The 21,184-nt window shown below is 47.1% G+C and overlaps 1 pseudogene; it reads right to left on the reverse strand.

Moving 5' to 3' along the window:
* Positions 1-86: 86 nt before the first annotated feature.
* On the reverse strand, positions 87-20,951 carry LOC116218147 (annotated as a pseudogene).
* Positions 20,952-21,184: the final 233 nt, after the last annotated feature.

Genomic DNA, 21,184 nt, shown 5'->3' on the forward strand with positions numbered 1-21,184 from the left:
AAACAAAACAACAGACAGCGCATTTTTTTTCTCTGTCATGATCATATAAAAGCTGTAGGCTGTCTGTCTCTCTGTCATCTTCTTCAGTCAGTTCTCTAGCGCACGGGGTCATATTGACCACGCGCTGAATAAAACCAAGGACATTGGTACACCTCTGTCTGGTTTGGGAGTCTTCTTGTTTTCTTTTTGTACAATAAAAGATAGAGTGTGCATTAGGTCTGCTTGTACATGGCATTAATGTACAATATATACAGTTTTGCTTTTTCTCTTCTCGGCATTTCACCATGAAATTTTCTGTTTTCTATATACATATTGAAAATGTATCAGAAATATTTGGACTGTCTATTTTTCTTAAATGCAATAATTTTTTTTTTTTCCTTTTGTGTATTTTTTTCAAGTTTTTGTCATCTTCTTGTATTCTAGAAAAAAATAGTTCTTCAGCGAGCTGTAGACAAATTGCAACCATTTTGAGTTTTTTTCCCCCTCCTTTTTTCTCTCTCTCCTCCCAAGAAATGTTTTTCTTTGCAGTTTTCTGATTGGCTTATCCAGCCCCTTCACTTACAGTCTATCAGTCAGACAGATAGAAGGACTTGGGACAGCACTGCACCTAAACTGACGGTCACAGCACCTAAAGGGGAGGAGGGAGAATAGAGAATGGGGATGGCGGGTGTGTGTGTGTGTGTGTGTGTGTGTGTGTGTGTGTGTGTGTGTGTGTGTGTGTGTTAAACACAACCTCCTTTGAGGCTGGATACCGCACTGACTGCTACCCCTCAGAACTCAATGTTATCTGGAGATCTTTCTCCGCTTCGGTTTGGGCAGCCGGACCTGGCGCTCTCGCGACGGGATCTGGTGAACCTACACACACACACACACACACACACACAGGTAAACATTATAGGGAGGCTACTATAAAATAATCACACACTCACAGCGCAGTCAGTGCCATACTCACAGCGCAGTCAGTCACACACTCACAGCACAGTCAGTGCCATACTCACAGCACAGTCAGGTCACACACTCACAGCACAGTCAGTCACACACTCACAGCACAGTCAGTCACACACTCACAGCACAGTCAGTCACACACTCACAGTGCAGTCAGTCACACACTCACAGCACAGTCAGTCACACACTCACAGCACAGTCAGTCACACACTCACAGCACAGTCAGTCACACACTCACAGCAGATTCAGTCACACACTCACAGCACAGTCAGTCACGCACTCACGGCACAGTCAGTCACACACTCACAGCGCAGTCAGTCACACACTCACAGCGCAGTCAGTCACACACTCACAGCACAGTCAGTCACACACTCACAGCACAGTCAGTCACGCACTCACAGCGCAGTCAGTCACACACACTCACAGCACAGTCTGTGTCACACACTCACACTCAGTCACGCACTCACAGCGCCACACTCACAGCACAGTCAGTCACACACTCACAGCACGGTCAGTGCCACACTCACAGCGCAGTCACACACTCACAGCACAGTCAGTGCCACACTCACAGCACAGTCAGTGCCACACTCACAGCACAGTCAGTCACACACTCACAGCACAGTCAGTGCCACACTCACAGCACAGTCAGTGCCACACTCACAGCACAGTCAGTGCCACACTCACAGCACAGTCAGTCACACACTCACAGCACGGTCAGTGCCACACTCACAGCGCAGTCACACACTCACAGCACGGTCAGTGCCACACTCACAGCACAGTCAGTCACACACTCACAGCACGGTCAGTGCCACACTCACAGCGCAGTCACACACTCACAGCACAGTGTCACACACTCACAGCACGGTCAGTGCAATACTCACAGCACAGTCAGTCACACACTCACAGCACAGTCAGTCACACACTCACAGCGCAGTCAGTCACACACTCACAGCACAGTCAGTCACACACTCACAGCACGGTCAGTCACACACTCACAGCGCAGTCAGTCACACACTCACAGCGTAGTCAGTCACACACTCACAGCACAGTCAGTCACACACTCACAGCACAGTCAGTCACACACTCACAGCACGGTCAGTGCCACACTCACAGCGCAGTCACACACTCACAGCACAGTGTCACACACTCACAGCACGGTCAGTGCCACACTCACAGCACAGTCAGTCACACACTCACAGCACGGTCAGTGCCATACTCACAGCGCAGTCAGTCACACACTCACAGCACAGTCAGTCACACACTCACAGCACAGTCAGTCACACACACTCACAGCACGGTCAGTGCCACACTCACAGCGCAGTCACACACTCACAGCACAGTCAGTCACACACTCACAGCACAGTGTCACACACTCACAGCACGGTCAGTGCAATACTCACAGTGCTTATCTTGTCCAGCTCACTCATGGCCTCCTGGATAGCAGCTTCCAAATGATTATTCAGCTTCCCAGACCTGAGGAAGACACAGAAAACAAAACATTGAACACACATTTGAATTAAGAGTCACGGCTTCAGTACGGGCGGAGTTCTTTGACCACACACCGATTAGACCCAGTTCTGAATAAGAATAATACTTTTGAAAATAATTTCATAAAAAATGAAATGAAATCTCATGCATACTGCACCACTGAGACTCCATCACTAACCATCAATCATGTCGGCAATTCATAATATTTACTAGCGACCCCCACCGCCATTATAGCCTGACGTTGTCATACTCATAATTTTAGTCAGAATATGAGTCTGATACTGCTCCATTGGGCTGTGATTATGGGACGTGTTTCAACCGAACAAGGAGAAAAAAATCCCTCTTCGCTCAATTGGTTACCTACAACCAATCAGAGCGACGTAGTATGTGACCAGGGCCAGCTGATAAATTAAACTTTTACCGGATCCCGTAGGAAGGACGGCAAAAACATCTTTTCGATTGACAAATGCCTTGATCGCGTTTCTCTGTTCCTCTTTCAAAATGAATTGTCTAAATGGACTCGAATCTATACATTTCAGCTCTCCAGCGGAAGCCATGTTTGTTGAAAACGAATTCAACCCGTGTGTTGGTGACGTGGTTGATTACGTTACGGTTCTGTCCATCATCGTATAAAGCCCGCCCTGACAATTTGATTGGTAAGCTCAGCTTCAGGTCGGGCATCATTTCTCCCCAACGGAGCAATGCCAGACCGAACTTCTAGACCTCAAATGTTGTGGGCGGGGCTAAGTTTGGATGGTATCCAGTCTACTGCCATTACTACTGAATTGAAAAATATCTTCGGTTTCATCTTCAAACATACAGTACTACATGCATGTTCAAAGCTGCTTATAAAGGTTAGTCCATGAATGTCCTCTATAACATGCCAATGTGTTGGTTTCTGAGGAGATGGACGTGTGGCCCCCTCACAGTGGACAAGCAGCCTCCACGGCCAGTAACACAGTAATGTATGCAACTCAATCTGAGGAGCAGGCAATGAATCGGTCACCACAGGCATACCTCACGTTTCAGACACACACTCTGGTTCACACATGCACCAGAGGTGCACACGCACGCACGCACGCACGCACGCACGCGCGTGCGCACGCACGCACGCACGCACGCAGCTGTTTCCTACTGTAGGTTAGCGGTGAGGGCATCATGCAGGTGACAGTGAGACTGATGCTAGTCTTTGTTTGTGACAGCGTAGCCTCAGTTGTATTACTCACTTTGCACAGAGTTTGAATTGCTCTAACTAGAAAATATCTGAGTAAAACAGTCTAACACTGTAGCGGTGTAAGCTGATTTAACAGCGCCATCTAGTGTCCACATGTACAAAGAGTAAACCTTTGACAGGGCTCTACCAATAATTAGTGCATCTATAAATGGTCATTTTCATTATGCCAGCATGTCTAAAATTAGGGCTTTTCAATATTTTGTCCTTTCAAATCAAAGAGCATCTGATATATTTCACAGGAATTCATCTTACTAGATGGAACAAAGAGTGTGTGTGTGTGCGTGTGTGTGTGTGTGTGTGTGTGTGTGTGTGAAGAGGAACACTAAGGATGCAGAGGGCCGTGGACAGTCAGAGGGAAATTCAAACACTGTACTTAACTACTAGATGAGCACAACGTATGTCTATAATGTAATGTCTTGTATACCTACATGTAGTTACTAGATTTACTTCAGACGATGGTTAGGATTTCGCATGGGTTCGTTATGAAGATGAAATTACATGTAGTTCCAAGGAAAGCCTGTAGTAGTGTTATTTACTTAAGTAAATGGTCATAAGGACACCATATATAAAGTGGGAGAACACCCACCCCCCATTCCTGTAAGATGTCTCCATCCCCGTGTCTTTCCCAAGAGGCAGTGCGGCAGCTCCTGCTCTTACACCCATGCAGGCTTTTTGTGGGTCATGTCAGGCGTATGAGGAGGAGGATGAGGAGGGGGAGGAGGAGGAGGAGGAGGGGGGGGGTATTACGCAACATCATTATCATAGGGGACACAGACCGCTGGTCCCACAGGCCCAAACCAATCCAGAGGGGAAAGAACTGAAGGGTTTATTCACTGGCGGAGAATCAGATCACTGGCAAAGTAGTCAGAAGCAAATTTAACGCAGTCAAACTACACACTTCACCTTTAACACAGAGTACTCATTATTCAAGTGATGCTAGCGTAAGAACTGAAAATGGAACAGTTTCTTAATATTATTCATCGTCAGTGTCGACTACACTTTTCAACCTGCTTTGTTTTGAGTTGAGGGTGAAGCAGGTTTTGGACGGAGTTGAGCGCAGCGACGAAGAGTTGACGAGTATAAGAGTGTTTGGATGGTGTTGAGAGCAGAGAAGAAGAGTCGACGAGTATAAGAGTGTTTGGAGTCGAGGGTGGAGAAGAGTTGACGAGTATAAGAGTGTTTGGATGGAGTTGAGAGCAGAGAAGAAGAGTCGACGAGTATAAGAGTGTTTGGAGTCGAGGGTGAAGAAGAGTTGATGAGTATAAGAGTGTTTGGAGTCGAGGGTGGAGAAGAAGAGTTGACGAGTATAAGAGTGTTTGGAGTCGAGGGTGGAGAAGAAGAGTTGACGAGTATAAGAGTGTTTGGAGTCGAGGGTGGAGAAGAAGAGTTGACGAGTATAAGAGTGTTTGGAGTCGAGGGTGGAGAAGAAGAGTTGACGAGTATAAGAGTGTTTGGAGTCGAGGGTGGAGAAGAAGAGTCGACGAGTATACGAGTGTTTGGAGTCGAGGGTGGAGAAGAAGAGTTGACGAGTATAAGAGTGTTTGGAGTCGAGGGAGGAGAAGAGTTGATGAGTATACGAGTGTTTGGAGTCGAGGGTGGAGAAGAAGAGTTGACGAGTATAAGAGTGTTTGGAGTCGAGGGAGAAGAAGAGTTGACGAGTATAAGAGTGTTTGGAGTCGAGGGTGGAGAAGAAGAGTTGACGAGTATAAGAGTGTTTGGTGTTGAGAGCAGAGAAGAAGAGTCGACGAGTATAAGAGAGTTTGGTGTTGAGAGCAGAGAAGAAGAGTCGACGAGTATAAGAGTGTTTGGAGTCGAGGGTGGAGAAGAAGAGTTGACGAGTATAAGAGTGTTTGGAGTCGAGGGTGGAGAAGAAGAGTTGACGAGTATAAGAGTGTTTGGTGTTGAGAGCAGAGAAGAAGAGTCGACGAGTATAAGAGTGTTTGGATGGTGTTGAGAGCAGAGAAGAAGAGTTGACGAGTATAAGAGTGTTTGGAGTCGAGGGAGGAGAAGAGTTGACGAGTATAAGAGTGTTTGGATGGTGTTGAGAGCACAGAAGAAGAGTCGACGAGTATAAGAGTGTTTGGAGTCGAGGGTGGAGAAGAAGAGTTGACGAGTATACGAGTGTTTGGATGGTGTTGAGAGCAGAGAAGAAGAGTTGACGAGTATAAGAGTGTTTGGATGGTGCTGGAGAAGTAAAGTGTTTCAGTTATTGTCTACATCACGCAATAACCCCTTCTGAGGTTTACACTAGTTCTTGCGTACACTCAATTTTCAGTTATAGCCCTTGGTAAACAAGAAGAAGGATGGGGACGGCAGAAATTAATTGTTTTGAAGTTCTTTGATAAAACATCCTGTCGTTGTAAAACAAAGAACGTGTAGCAATTGTGAGTTATGGACAGATTTCTCAAGGATGGCTACTACACTAAAGTGGCTAAACAGATTCACATTGTTAAAAAACAGATACAAGCAAATAAGACTAATTCGAATTTTTAATCGTTTGGGCTTACTGATGATCATGTTTCACCGAATTTACAAAAAAAAAAAAAACAGCCGCTATATGTAAACACAATAAAAACACTTTGAAGTTTTGCTTGGACGACTGTAGAATGTTGGTAACTAACGTCAAAATATCGACTAATTATATTCATATCATATCATTAATGTTATGCTTCGCTCTACGTGCTGAGACCAACCCCATCATAGTTGCATAGTCTTTTAGTTGACACAAGAGACCTCCCGCATGAACCCCCGCCCATAAAGGCATTACCGTAATTTCCGGACTATTGAACGCACCTGAATATAAGCCTCACCCACTGAATTTAAAAAAAAAAATTATTTTTAACATAAATAAGCCGCACATGTCTATAAGCCGCAGGTGCCTACCGGTACATTGAAACAAATTAACTTTACACAGGCTAAAATGAATATCAAAAGTAATACAATAGTGATGCATATTATTAGTTTTGCCAGTTACGATAAGTGCACTGTTGCTTTAAGAGAGCACAGTTGCAAGAGTCAATCAGAAGCTAGAACGTTAGATTGAAGACAGCGAGATAGAAGAAAGACGCTAGTTTGAAACCAGTGAGCTAAAGAACTTGAAAAGACTGGATTTGTATTGTTGTAAACTTTTTTTTTATTTTCTAAAGTGTTTTGAGTTGTGTTCTGTCTACGCCGGTAGACTGTGGTTATTTTGACATTAGTTAAGTTATTGAGAGATACTGAGAAATCGCGTGGAGCTAAGCATCCATGCGGCTGCATCCATGCTAGCATCCTAGCTCCACAAAGCCACCGTAAACACAAAGCCACCGTATACAATCACAGGTATCATAGTCCATAAATTAGCCGCGTCATTGTTTAAGCCGCGAGGTTCAAAGCGTGGGAAAAAAGTAGCGGCTTATAGTCTGGAAATTACGGTAAGTGTAAAGGACTTACTTTCTATTCATCTTGGCTACCCTCTCCAATGCCTCCAGGTCATGCGTTAGTGTTTTCAGTTTCTCAGGCTCCACCTTAGAAGAGAACAAAATAAAGATATTATGCAGAGATTATCATACTTCACAACAGTGCAAGAACCACCCAATCACAAGAGGTAAATCATATACACAAACCAGCTGTACCCTTGCTAAGTCTCGTAAATTGCAAAAAACGTGCGTAAATAATCTATTTTACAGATGGACCAATGGGGGAAAAAACAACAACAACAACAAAAAAAAAAAAAAAACACATGACATTAATCATCTAACTTCAGTGACATAAGTGTTACTTTCATAGACTGAACGGTGGCCTACTTAGCCAGGGAGATATTTTAAGAAATAAGGGGCTAAACCCTGATCCACTACTTCAAACGCTCCCATCTGCTCACTGGACTGGAAGTATTGGTTTCATAACCATCACAAGTGGCAACATTTCAGCGCCTCCTCCACACCATCAATGAAAGAGAACCCTGCAGTTAGGGGGCCAGTTTGGCTGCGTCTTGTTCTTCTGCACCCACACCTTTTAGCACTGGGATCTACAGAGGATTTACTTCTCCAAGTTTGCGGCAGCATGGCCTGACATCACAGGAATCTGGCGTTTTCTCTCTGTGTGTGTGAGTGTGTGTGTGTCAGTTTGTTTACTAGTTACAGACCCAGGACTGTAGACTAAGACACTAAAACAGACAGCTAGAAGAATAATCAAGGTCCTCACTTCACAGACAGGGAGAAATGGGGCTTCACCTTGTCCTGGCCAACATAATGATCAACATTATTATTATTAGGAGGAGGAAGAGGAAGAGGAGAAGGAGGAGTGGTAGTGGTAGTGGTAATATTGAAAAGGACAGGAAGGGAGGTGTGGGGTCTCACCTTGCCCGGCTCAGAGAGCTGCATGCCGGCCTTGTGCAGCTGCTCCTCTCCGCCCGCCAGTTTGCCCGGCCAGGGCGGGAAGCCCTTGATCTGGCTCCAGACCAGCTCGCCCATGCTGAAGGCGCGCTGGCGGTAGTGCAGCAGCTCAGGGGCGGGCGAGTCCGGGTGGCGCAGCTCCTCCTCGCTGCTCAGGCTGCGCGTGTCCGAGGGGCTGGGCGCGCAGTGCCCGTTGTAGTGCCCGTTGTAGTGGCCGTAGTCCTTCGCCAGCGGGCCCTCCAGGCTGGTGGAGGAGCTGGGCGACTGGTCGTCCCCCGTCAACTCCTGACGCGGGGGGCCCAGCGGGTCGCTGTAGGCGCCGCGGGCGGCCGGGATGGGGCCGCCGCCGTTCATGTGGGCACAGCGCTCCACGGTCTGCTCCAGACGCTCCTTGTAGTTGATGGGCGTGCGGCCGCCGAAGCGGAAGCTTTCCTCCAGGTAGGAGGACGGCGTCCGGTCTGAGGAGAGACCCGCGTCGACGACCGGGGTTGGCTGGGCGGGGCTGCTGCGTACGTGGGTGGAGCATTCTAAGAACTCCTCCCCTGCCCCGCCTCCCGTGGCTCCTCCCCCCTGCCACGGCGCCTGTCCACCTGAGTCCAACCCCTCCCACTGCCCTCTGGGAGTGCCCCCGCCCCCGCTCCCGCCAGACGGAGAGCGGAAGTACTCGTGGGGCGTCGCCTCAGGAGGACTCCTGCCCTGCTCGGAGTTCTTGCGCGGGCGGCCAGGCCGGGGTTGCCTAGCGCCGCCGGGGCCACGTGTAGCAGGGTTGGCGGCGACGGAGGGTTCCCCCTGCTGGCCGTGCATGGCGGCAGCGGCGGCAGAAGTGTTGATGTTGCCATGGTGCTGCAGGGCGTGTGACTCGCCGATAGAGGCGGTGAAGGCGCTCATGGCGCTCAGCGCAGTCACAGGGCTGGCCTGCGTGCCCCCGCTCGCTGTTGCCGTGGTGATCGTCACGTGCACGCCCTTGCTGGCCGCGTCCACCACTGCTCGATAGATGGCGTCGACAGACTCTGGACCACCGCCGCCGCTGCTGTTTGCTCCGGGTCCGGGTCCACAAGCCCCTGGACCAGCCGTCCCAGCAGACCCCAGAGCCTCGTTTCGGGCCTTCATGTCTCTCAGCGCCTGTTGTTGTTGTTGTTGCTGCTGTTGTTGTTGTTGTTGTTGTTGTTGGTGGTGGAGGTGCTGCTGCTGCTGCTGCTGCCGCTGCCGTTGCTGTTGGTGGTGGTGGTGGGAAGCCTGGTACTGCTGCAGGGAGTGCTGCATCCCAGAGACCTCCTCGGGGAGCGAGCTGAGGGGCTGCGAGGTCATCTGGGGATGGGCCAGCTGATGGGACATGGAGCCGTTGTCAGGCATACAACCCTGAGACGGAGACAACAGGACGAGGCACCATGAGGATTACACTCAACACGCCAACCTCACAACCCATCAGTTACAAAGCAGGCAGGACAACAACTCTCAACTCACCGACTAATAATTACACAAAATATAACAAGGGACAGGTGTGTGTGAGGGGTGGGGATTCACTGGCTAGTAGATATGCAAAACCTCACAACTTAAAAAGGTTAGTACACAAGTACACAAACCTTCACAACTCACACTGAAGCGGATGTAGGGCTCGCCCACTAAGTTCTAAGGTAAAGAGAAACTGTTTGATTCAAACTTATTTTACTGACCGCTCTGATGGAGGAAAGCCAGAGTGTTAGCGTAGATGCGTTATCGGACAGTTTGTTGAAAAATCGATATGCTAAGTCTATTTATAGATTAACGTTATGTATAAGGTTAGCCAAACTTACGGTTTTCGAGAGAGATATTTGTCCTTTTTAACTTGTAAGACTCGTTTAACACCGCAAGAAAACGTATTTCTAAAAATTTCTATTCATGTTTAGGGTGACACGTTACATGAGTACGTTTTCGCCTGCGTCAATTATAGGACACTCCCACTTTGTTCCACCTACCGCGTTGGTTTTCGAGATAATAATATGCTTTCCTCCTCCTTTGACATATACCGGTCTAATTTCTGTACAAATGACTTTGTCACAATATGTTTTGACAAGCAAATGTTAATCTAACTACCGGTAGTGTTATTTTTGTTTAATTTGGGTTATTTGTGGGCTTTCTTTGACCTGATGCAGTCTATTCACTTAAACATGCACAAAACAAACATGGCATGATTATGTATGTTATGTATTAAAAATGAAGACATTTATTATAACGGTATTGTAATTGTACTTTTGTTCGTGGAAATACAACATTTTAATCTAATTCAACTTTGTTTAAGTTAAACTGTAAACGCAACTACGGAAGGCGACCTTCCTCACCAAATCGCGTTATTCTCCCGCCCAATTTCTCAACAAGTGCCTTTCATATTGACATAGGTCTAAAAGACCAGAGTAATCGGATTTGGTCTCTGTAAGCATCCGTACTTACATTACATCATGCTAGCTGTTTTTAGCATTTGAAAGTTTTTAGCATATTCTCTGGAGAGAATAAATCTGACAGTACTTTAAGACCAAATAAAATATTCGTCGCGCCGCTAAGTGTTCCACACTATAATGTACACGCAAAAGTACAACACTATTTCACAAGCTTAAATTAGATCTACAGAGTTAATTTTAGTAAAGCTTAAATGCCCTATTTTTGTGGGAGCTTACGTTTCTTGCCATAGTCGCCCGAAGTTGATCACGAGAGTGAATGTAAACATGACAACGCCGAATGTGTCCTATAATTGACGCATGCCGGTAATTGACGCAGCTCCGCTAAGGTACTCAGGAAAACTCCACAGCTCACCGGTAAATATTCACTTACACACATAAAGGGGCCTGTGGCGCACCCTATGATATGCGTGGTGTGTGTGTGTGTGTGTGTGTGTGTGGGGGGGGGGGGTAACCAAAGAAACAATCCTCTTCTGACTCACCTGATAGTTCTGGTAGATGCAGGCCATGGAGTTAGACGAGGAGTTGTCCATGTAGAGGTTTTCCTGGTACGGGTGCTGGGCCTGGAAGGCAGGGGGTGGCCCATGCATCCCCTGCAGGCCAGGATGGAGAGGCTGCTGCTGGGCATGCTGCTGCTGCTGCTGCTGCTGCTGCTGACGCATGGTCTGGGGCTGGTACATGTGGCTGGAGGGGTTAGACATGCCGCCCATCTGGGGGTTAGACATGCAGTTCATGGAGGACCTGTCACCTAGGGGGAAGCACAGGAAGACACAAAGCAAGTGGATGTTATAGGATAAAATTATATATACTATATATATAACAGCAGGTTTCAAAGGAAAGAGTGAAAGTTTAAGTTCAAGATGTACTTAAAACCAACTACGGTGGGCAACTGCAGGACAGTTAAATATTCATGATCCAGTGGCTAACTGTGCTAGCAATATAGTTTTCTTGACATCCCAGATGATATGATGAAAATAAGTTAATAGTGTGAAAATCAGTCTCAAGTTTCCCATCCCATTGACATCACCCTATACTTAATCCTTCTTCCATATCACATCCATTCACTTGAAGAATCACATAGCACACGAGTTAATAATTAAATAAATAATTAATATCAAATAAATAAAATAACATAATATTATATTATATTATATTATATTATATTATATTATATATATATATGAGAGATAGATATCTATATATATACATATAATAATTTTATATTATATATGAAATTCAATAATATATTATTATATTCGTAATGGCTGTCTTTTAACCAAACAGGATAAATGTAGTCCCTATAATCTGAAGAGAATGAGCTGGTCTGCTTCGGTGTAGTAGCAGTATGTAGCAGACAGAGGGCGCTCTGGCGTACTCTGGCCTCTGCGTCCTCCAGATGGCTTGGGGAGTCTTTTCTCTCAGAATAAAGGATGTACAAACACAGCCAGGCCCCTCCACCAATCAGGGGGCCGCCTTTGTCAACGCATCTGTGACAATAGCTTAATCTATGAACGGCACACGGAGGGCACCACAGATCTCACCATATTAGGCAAGCACAACGGAGCCCTATGGGCAGGATGTCACTTCTTCAGCCAATAGAAACATTTGAGTCTTTTTACATCTTCCAGCATTAACCTTCTTTTCACATTGTACCTTGTGGAGCTTAACCCATCAAAACGTGTGAAAGAATCTGTTTGACTGACATTTAAATCTGCCAACCCAAGACTACCGTGTGTACCTCAATGCCTCTTGTCTGCCAAATCTCTGCAAGTAGCAATAAAAGTAGGGCCATGTTGGTGGCAGATAATCGTGAAACACTAACAAGCGAGAAGCGCCCTTTGATTTTCTTTTTTAATCTGCGAGATACTAGCATTCTAGTTTTGTGGGGGAGATGACTCAGCAGCTCCAGCAGTAGCAACGGTGGCACGTCAGTCAAGACCGCCCAGAAATAACTGACTCAGCCGAAACACTCGCAATCTTTATTGACGTCTGACGAAGAGCGAGCGGCCAACGCACAGCTCTACAGTCTCGCACAGCTTTAAACAATTGCAGAAAAATAAAACACTCACTACCCCCTCCTCAATGCGAAAGGGGTAAAACCAGAGGTGCTCTACAGCGGACAACAATAGGAGAGTTCATCTTAATGAAACCTATAGCTGGACGAAGCACAACAACACGGTTACGGCTAGATTGATAATGATTTATTTTAGGGGGACCAGATGGGTTTCAAAAGAAAAAGGCAATCCTGAAAGTTCCCTCTTCTATTAAAGTCACAGGGCCCAGCCCTGGTCCACATGGTTTCTGTGAGTGGAGGTTTGAGTGGCTTTCAAGCAACACTATGCAGTAATTTACCTCCCGTAAAAATGCAAGAAAAGCTTTTCCAGAATGAGATCACCAAAAGACACCAGTTGGCATGCAACAATCACCAGAGCAAAGTGTGCAGTAGTTGGTGTTTCCAAGGATTTTGTGTAGAGGCCTCTTAGGTAGTTAGCGTGCCAGTTTTTTTTAACCACAACTCCTTAGTACTACTGCACTGCAAACCTCCCAGCACAGCACTTCTTTTGAAATGTCACTGAAGAAAACATTTACACAATCACGGGAGATGTCCACGGGAGACTCTTTCCACTGGAGCCTAGCCAATACGTTCAAACAAGCAAACAAATTTAACACGGCGCAATAACAATCCCAGTGGATACAGCCCGACACACTTTCCCGACACTCCAACGAGGAAATGCCACATCAGGGAAGAACTCACACAGCTCAAGTGAAAGTACATCGGACAGAGAGAACACAAAGTGTTGGACACATGAAGATCAGGAGAGCATCAGCTAAATAAAAAATAACAAGAGTGTAAGAGTGTGATTTAGGTACAGCACAAAGTATGGTGCCTACCATAGTGGTCAAAATGAATGAATTAATTATCAGTTCCAAATCAGTCTCATCTGATCGGTTTTGTAACATTTACTTAACTATCAATTTGGAACTCCGATTAATAAACTTAGTAATTACAACTAAAATTCCCATATCAATAGCTATGAGGGCTGGGCAAATTCATCGAATTTCAATTTCTGCTCTATTTTCTCAGTTATAGTATCATACCAGTCAAAAGGCTGGCCTAACCCAGACCTAGCGTTAGCATCTCTTCTGATCTGTAATCCGTCAACAAGTTAAGTATGAAATAAGGTTTTATTTTGTCTTGACAAACACTTGAACAGCTCTGTTTGGGTTGATGCAGACTAACTTTCCAGTACCATATTCATGTCACAACCCCATATATAAAAAAAAACATCTGCAAGTTATTTTTCCAAACATACAGTGCACCATTAGTCACTGTAGGCCTACATCAACATACAGTACATATCTTTTCCACTGAGTATGAAAACAAAATGCATAGTATTCAGTACACAAATTAACTAAATATGATTTTAAATAACACTTGTCTGTACACATAGACAATTTACTATATAGGTTAATATATTATTATAATATATAAACATACTACGAATAAAGTAAAAAATATTCTATTAAATAAAAACATTAAGGGGTTCAACGTCGCAGGCTCATGTCTGTGCACAACCATACCGCTGCTGGAAAAACTCATTGGGGAAACACTGAATGGCGTTAAATAATCTTGATCTCAATATGGAGCAAAATAATCGTGAGATGATTTTTGCCATAATCAAGCAGCCCTAATGGCTAGTAAAGGTTGAAGGTCTTTGGAGTTCTGAATAGTAAAGGCTGGCAGGATTCACTCTTGTGCAACATTAAATAGACCATACAATCAAAAGCATTTACAAAATTATCAAAGGTAAAAAAAAATGTAATCTAATTAGATGTACTGAACTAAAGGTGTGTGTGTGTGTGTGTGTGTGTGTTTGTGAGAGGGAGTGCGAGTGTTTGTTAGCATGCTCCAGAGTGCGCATGTCAGGTGCGTGCCAGGAAGAATGTGTGTGTGTTCCTTTGTTCTGCCCTGGTACGTTCTGTGTGCACATACGTGTTCACATACGCATGAACATACATGTTAGGTCAGACACAAAGGGGTATGTGAAGTGGGATCTTTGAGGTTCCTCTCTGTGCGTGTGTGACGATGTTCAAAGTGTGTGTAGGCTATGTGCTTCATGTAGGATAATGATGCCAGCTTAGAAAAAGAGGATGGCTAGTTTTCTTGCAAGACCCAGCGTCTGTGTGAGGCATAACAAACATCAACTCACATATGGTGTTGTGAGGCCAACTCCTGAACACGAACAATGAGCATATATCACAACAGTTGTGTTCAGCAAATAAACCAAACCAATCAATGAATACTGACAAAAGTTTAGCTGCCCAACGCTTAGCCGTGTACCTACTATTGCAGCTGTAAATAAACTTGTTTATTATATGTCTAATGAGGTATCTTAGGCAAGCTCTTGCGTTGTTGTTGTAAGAAAAAGTTCTCTGTGTGAGTCAGGACTCTGCGCACGGAGAAGAGAGCTCGAGAGCAATGTTTTCAGGGAATGAGAGAGGTAGGAGAGTGAACGAAGGAGAACTGTGGTTTTGTTGACCAGGTCAGGGGTGTGGGTCCAGGTGATAATGGATTACAGCTAGTGACAGGAAGTGCTTGGAGGAGGAGAGGTGGAACTGTTTATGGAGCGCTTATGCTTAAGGGTTCCTTATTACAGATGAATTCATTCATTGTGTGATTTTAGATGATTTAGGTATGTGTAAGGTAGAAGGTTGTCAGTAACGTGTGTGTGTGTGTGTGTGTGTGTGTGTGTGTGTCAATGTGTGTGTGTGTGTGCGTGCGTGCGTGCGTGCGTGTGTGTGTGTGTGTGCTGATGTGCGTGGCACTGGTCCCAGGCGGTGACTAAGCTGAGTGCTGGCCAGCAGACCCAGCAGCTGCTGCATTACTGGATAGCCCGCTGAGCCCCCTTGTCCCTTCAACCCCTCTCCTTCTTTCCTCTCCTCTTCTCTCATTCCCTCCCTCCCTCCCTCTCTCTCTTTCTGTTGTGGCCGTCAGTGAGGGCTCACCCAGCGCGGACTCTACATATGATGTACCGACGGCTGCTGGTTGCCGAGCAGGTTGCCATGGGAACTGGGGGATGATTGGTGGCGCTGTCCGAGGCTCGATTCGGGCTCCCAGGCCGTTGGGGGTTGAGGGACATGATTTAACAGGTCGGGGGAGGTGGGGGTGGTCAGACGCACAGCCCTGCGCTGGGTAGTGCCCTGTAGCTGGGGCAGTGGTGGACGTCCACACTGCCTACGATATCCTCGCCCGGCTCGCTCAGATCAGCCCTAGCAACGCCTTATGCTGAAGCCATGATTGGTTACATCAACATGTTGTAGACAGTTACATACTCACACTACAAGCCAGTCAGTCCTGAAAAAGCATGACAGAAACACAGGCTCTCAAACCATACTTTGCCATTTTGCTTGCAAAACACAGCTTTTTTCTCCACTGAGGAAATGAACATCATCAACGATCTCACACTTCTGAATGACAGCTGAATAGCTGACATTTGTAATGCACGAATGTAGATTTGCATGTGATCTGATTGTGGTAAATGGTCAGGTTACTACCCTTTGCTTGTCTCATCACACGCAAACCAAGAGGTAGGAAGCAATATGTCTACATTGCCACTCTATATCCCTAGTGATCTAGTGAGAAGTAACCCAGGAATTCTGGTTAAAAAATACATAAATAGTATTTATTTATTAAATACATTCTGCATGGCCGGTTGTAGCGCTAGCCAAAAGACCCAGTCACAAAATGGAAAAATAGAAACTGAGCTTTTGCATTCGCTCAGGTCTAGACAAACATTTGACAATACCTTTAACATGGTCTACTCAAAACACCAGGTACAGATTAAGCTGCCGACACATAAATAAGAATATCACCAATTCGAAAGCCTCCGATATAGCTAGTGCTAACTGTGCCTCTGATATAACTAGTGCTAACTGTGCCTCATCTCTGATATAGCTATTGCTAACTATGCCTCATACCACATGTCACAAAATGCCTTTGGGACAATCAGTGTTTGGCAAATCATGATCTGTTAATGATATCGTTATACAAAGTCATTATGCAATTTGTAATGTAGGAAATTGTATGTTGTCTATGTTAATGGTTATTTAACAAAGAAAGCACAATCTAATGTATTGTAATAAATGGCTCATGGTTGGTAAGGAGGTCAAATATAGCGGTATCTGAACATTTTTGATTATTTGCCAAACCCTACCACTATCCTCTTTCTCCATTTCAATGTATTAGTAGCAAATACATAAGCACAACAACGTAAGAATCAGACATGACTGAATGCACCACTGTAGTTTGCTAGCAGAAGTAGCAAACCAACCATGCTAGTGGCGATGAGCTAGGCTACTCTATCCTTATGCAGGGCTACCACTTCTCAAGCTTTCAATGTCAGGCACTTATGCCATGCTACAATCTTCTCCAATGATGGTCGTCATCTCCAACACCAAATTTCTGGATTGCATGTTAGCTCCTTCTCCCATCAAAATAGTCCTAAAAGTTCGCAACGCTATGGAAGTATTTGGGCCAATTGTGCTCCGTGAAATTACATTTCAATTTGCTAGTAATAAAGAAAAACAACAATCGTGCTGTAGATATCAGCATTATATATCTGGAGGAGACATTGCTACCTAAAAATACAAAACAAAACACCCCTTTTGGTAAACGGAAAAAAGAGAGGGACACTTCCAGGAAAACGGTCCTTCAAAAGCATCCATTGAAAACACACAGGAGTCTCCTCTGGATTTCCAAGAAAGAGTTAGTCCTTGGGGAATGTGGTTTCACTACAGTAGATAATGTATGCATGGAATCTTGGACATAATATTGCATGGCCAAGAGGCACTGGGGAGTCAGTCAAGCGCAATGAAAGGAAAAATAATCTTATCTCGAGTCCAAATCCAAGCGCAGTGGGCACGTTGAAACCAAGAGGATGAGTCACACCATGAGAAAACACTGAAGGACAAACTTCCCACTTCCTATGAAAAACAACCAAGATATCATAATACTACTCTGTACTCCAAAGAGAGAGGATTCTCCTGCATTCTTCCTAGCTAAAATATGGCAATGCAGATGTTATCAACGTGGCAAAGAAAAGTATTGAAATTCATTATCCTGGAAGGCTGCTGGAAGGCCATTCTTCATATATAGTAGACCTGACAACTACAGGGCAATTAACTGATTGGAAAGCAAAGCAAGCCAGCCAAGCTAGAGCTGGGGCATACAATACACAACTCCTAAATGATTCTATGCAAATAATTGGCCAAGTGCCTAAGTCAAATAGCTTCTTAACTTTGGGGTATAACAGGGCCTTAAGTCAAATGGCATCTTACATTTGGGGTAAAAATCACAAGACATGGTCAAACTTTGCTAATCAAACTTCACTAGTCTACTTAGCATGGAGCCGACAACCCATATAAAAGCTTTGCCCTCAAGGACACAGATGTACCCAAAAGTGAGCCATTTGGTACAAGAACACTATGTGGTATGCGGCTTACCGGCCAAGTTGCTATACCCCGTCTCATCCTTACGTAGCTTCTTTTTGTTAGGTGGTACTAACACTACAGTTTTACCCCAAAGTGTCATCAGACTCTTCAGGTTCTGGTCAAGTTATTTGCATAGAAGACTTTTGAGACCCCATGGTATAGAGCTCCCTGGGTAAGATGGGAAGCTCCCTTACCTGGCTCCGAGATGGCTTGAGCACAGCTTCCGTCGTTGCTGCTAAGCATCATCCCTGAGACATTTGCACGTCCATGGCTGAGGGGATGTCCCTGTTGCTGCTGTTGCTGTTGATGCTGTAGGTAAGACAGTTGCTGTGGGTGAGCGCCTGGGTGTCCCATTGAAGGGTTACCCATGGGGAGTTGCCCGCCTTGCCCCATGGGGCCACTGTTCCCCATAGCCGAGGCCTGGAGCTGGTTCATCATCCCGCCGTAAGGCATCTGGGTGCCCTGTCCTGTTGGGTCCAAGGGGGGGCAGTGCATGCCATCGACTGGACCACGGAGCCTCTGCTGTGCCTGCAGGTTCTGGTGGCCCGGCCCGCCAGACATGACCCCATCCCCAAAGTGCATCTGAGCAGGTCCGAGACCGGGCCCTGGTCCTAATCCAGGTCCGGGGCCCATCCTGGTGTTCTGGGCCATGTGCGAGTTCTGGGAGCTCATGGACTGTAGCAGCTGGGCCATGGAGGTGTTGGGGGGCAAGCCGGCTAGTCGCGATTGGGCCTTCCTTATCTGCTCAGCCGAAGGAGGGGGCCCGCCAGGCATGCGAGGGTGGGCAGCCATGTCAGGCTTGAGCATGTTAAAGACCATGCTGTCATGGTGGCTGGTGCCAGTGCTGCCACCACTACCGCTGGGCTGCTTGCGCTTGCGGAGCGGGTCCCTCTGCTGAGCCATCAGCTTGTCTCGCAGGGCGGCGCGGCCACTCTGTGCGCCCTCAACCACGGAGTTAAGCAGCATGGCAGCGTTGGGAGGAGGGAGCATGGGGTTTTAAAGTGCTGTGCCCATCCACACCCTTACTGCCATGGATGCCCACCACCTGCGCCCGTACCTCCACCTGCACCGCCACTACTAACACCACCTGCACTGCCCATGCCCGCTCCACCGCCACCCATCTGTTTTTGATTCGCTAGCTGTGCTTTGGCTGCTGCTGACAGAAAGGCTACTGGCTGGGAGGAGGCTGCGTTATGCTGATTCAGGATCTGGTTGAGGGGCATTCCCAGAAGGCCTGGATGGCTTTTCTGGGGTTACCACCACCACCACCGCCGCCTCCAACGCTGCCACCACCTCCACCGCTACCACCACTGGCTGAGGTGGAGGGGGGAACATGGGGTTGTGCTGGGCGCTAAGGGTGTTGCCCATGCCTGCCAGGAGCTGGTTGGGCATGTCTTTGTATTGGTGTAGAGCGTCTGGCTTGGCCAGAAGAAGGGCTGGAAGGCATCGCTGGCCCGAGGGGATCCTAGGGAGGACCTGGGGGAGCGGGGTGGGACCTTCATGCTGCCGGGGGCAGGGGCCCTGGGGGGGCCGGGTGGGCATGGCGAAGCTCCCGTGGTCGGAGGACGTGGAGGACGAGCGGGAGCGCTGTGGAGATGACTCCAGGCGGCCGTGCGGAGGAGCAGCCATGTGCACTGGGGATGTGACGGGGGACGGGGAGATGGAGGTTGACGCCGTTGGCTGAGTCCTCTGCACGTGGCCGCTGTGGCCCACCGGGCCAGGCTTCACTGTTGGCAATGGGAGGTTGCTTGGCAACGGGACGATGGCGGGAGGGATGTTTACATTCATCATTGGTACCTGAGAGTGGACGCCAGGAGGGAAGGTGGAGGAGTTGGGATTGGCCATAGGGTTCGGGTTGACCGGCTTGCTTGGGATGGGGTCCAGAATACCCAGCGGGTCCTTCTCGGAGCTCACCTGCTTCTTCTGGAGCATGCAGGCCTGGGGCATGGCAGGGGCGTGGGGGGAGGGTGGGGAGTCGACTGCGCCTTCCCATGATGAAATACTGCTCGGGGCATATCCATGCCAGGGGGGAAGTTGCACATGGGTTTCTTCATTATGGGGCTCTTGGTGGCGTTGGGGGAGAGGGGCGTGTTAGTCCTTCCCGCCATGACGCAGGATGTCTGCGAGGCGGGAGAGCCGTGGAGCATGACTCCAGGTGGCGACAAGGGCGTCCTGCTGTTGCCGTGGATGGGGCTGGGGCTACTGCCCCCTGGAAAGCGCAGGGGTTGACCCCCCGGGCAAAGGCTTCCGGGCTGCCCAGAGGGTCAGTCCTGGGGAGAGCGGGCTGTCCCCGTACACTTGTGAGCCGCTGGAGGTTGGACTGAGCATGCCAGCGGTGGTGGGCCCGGCGCGGAAGGGCGACTTAGGCCCGGGCTCAGTGCCTGCCAGCCTCTGTCTCTGGTACGCAGAGAAGAGTTCCTGCTGCTGCTGGTGTTGGAGTTGGTGGTGTGGGCTGCTGCACCCATGTCCTGTGGGTGTGGGTGTGGGTGTGGGTATGGCCGAGGACCTGCTGCCATCATCATCTTGAAAGGGTTTTTGCAGTCAGAAGCCGTGCCTGATCCGGACAGACCCTCGTGTAACTTATTCCTTATTGCTCTTGTGGTTGCTGAACGCGTGGGGCCCACTGTAGCAGCAGCTGGGGGAACAACAGAAAAGAAATGTAATGAGGAACAGTTTAGATTCACATCTGAGCTTAGATGTGTTTTAAATGGGGCCAACTCTGGGGCCAGTTGTACTGGTCCAAATTACTGCTTTTGTAACATAAGGCTGCAAAAAATGTTGTTGACCTTCTAGGAATTTTTGGGATATATATCATTTTTAGGAAATATATATATATATATATATATATATATATATATATGTTGTGGTGTGTGTGTGTGTGTGTGTGTGTGTGTGTGCAAATGTGCGCTCAATATAACTCTGGTGTTCTTTTTTTCGTGACTCAGACCAAGTCATACACTATTCCAGCCAATCACCGTCAAGTGCCATTCTTGCTGCAACATTGCTTCAGCTGTATCGAAGAGAGGGGTGTATTTGATTGGCTGTTGAGCACCAACATTATCAACCTTCTGCGAGTATCAAGGACTGCACCTTTGACCAAACCCAGCCCATCCTGTAATAGCATTTGCTAACACAAGTTGTACATGGTGATGGATTCAGTGGTGTGCATAGTGCCTGAGGCCAGTTAACAGAAACTTGGGTCAAATTCTCTGTAAATTCTG

The sequence above is a fragment of the Clupea harengus genome, chromosome 21, assembly GCF_900700415.2.
Source record: "Clupea harengus chromosome 21, Ch_v2.0.2, whole genome shotgun sequence".
In the NCBI taxonomy this organism is placed as follows: domain Eukaryota; kingdom Metazoa; phylum Chordata; class Actinopteri; order Clupeiformes; family Clupeidae; genus Clupea; species Clupea harengus.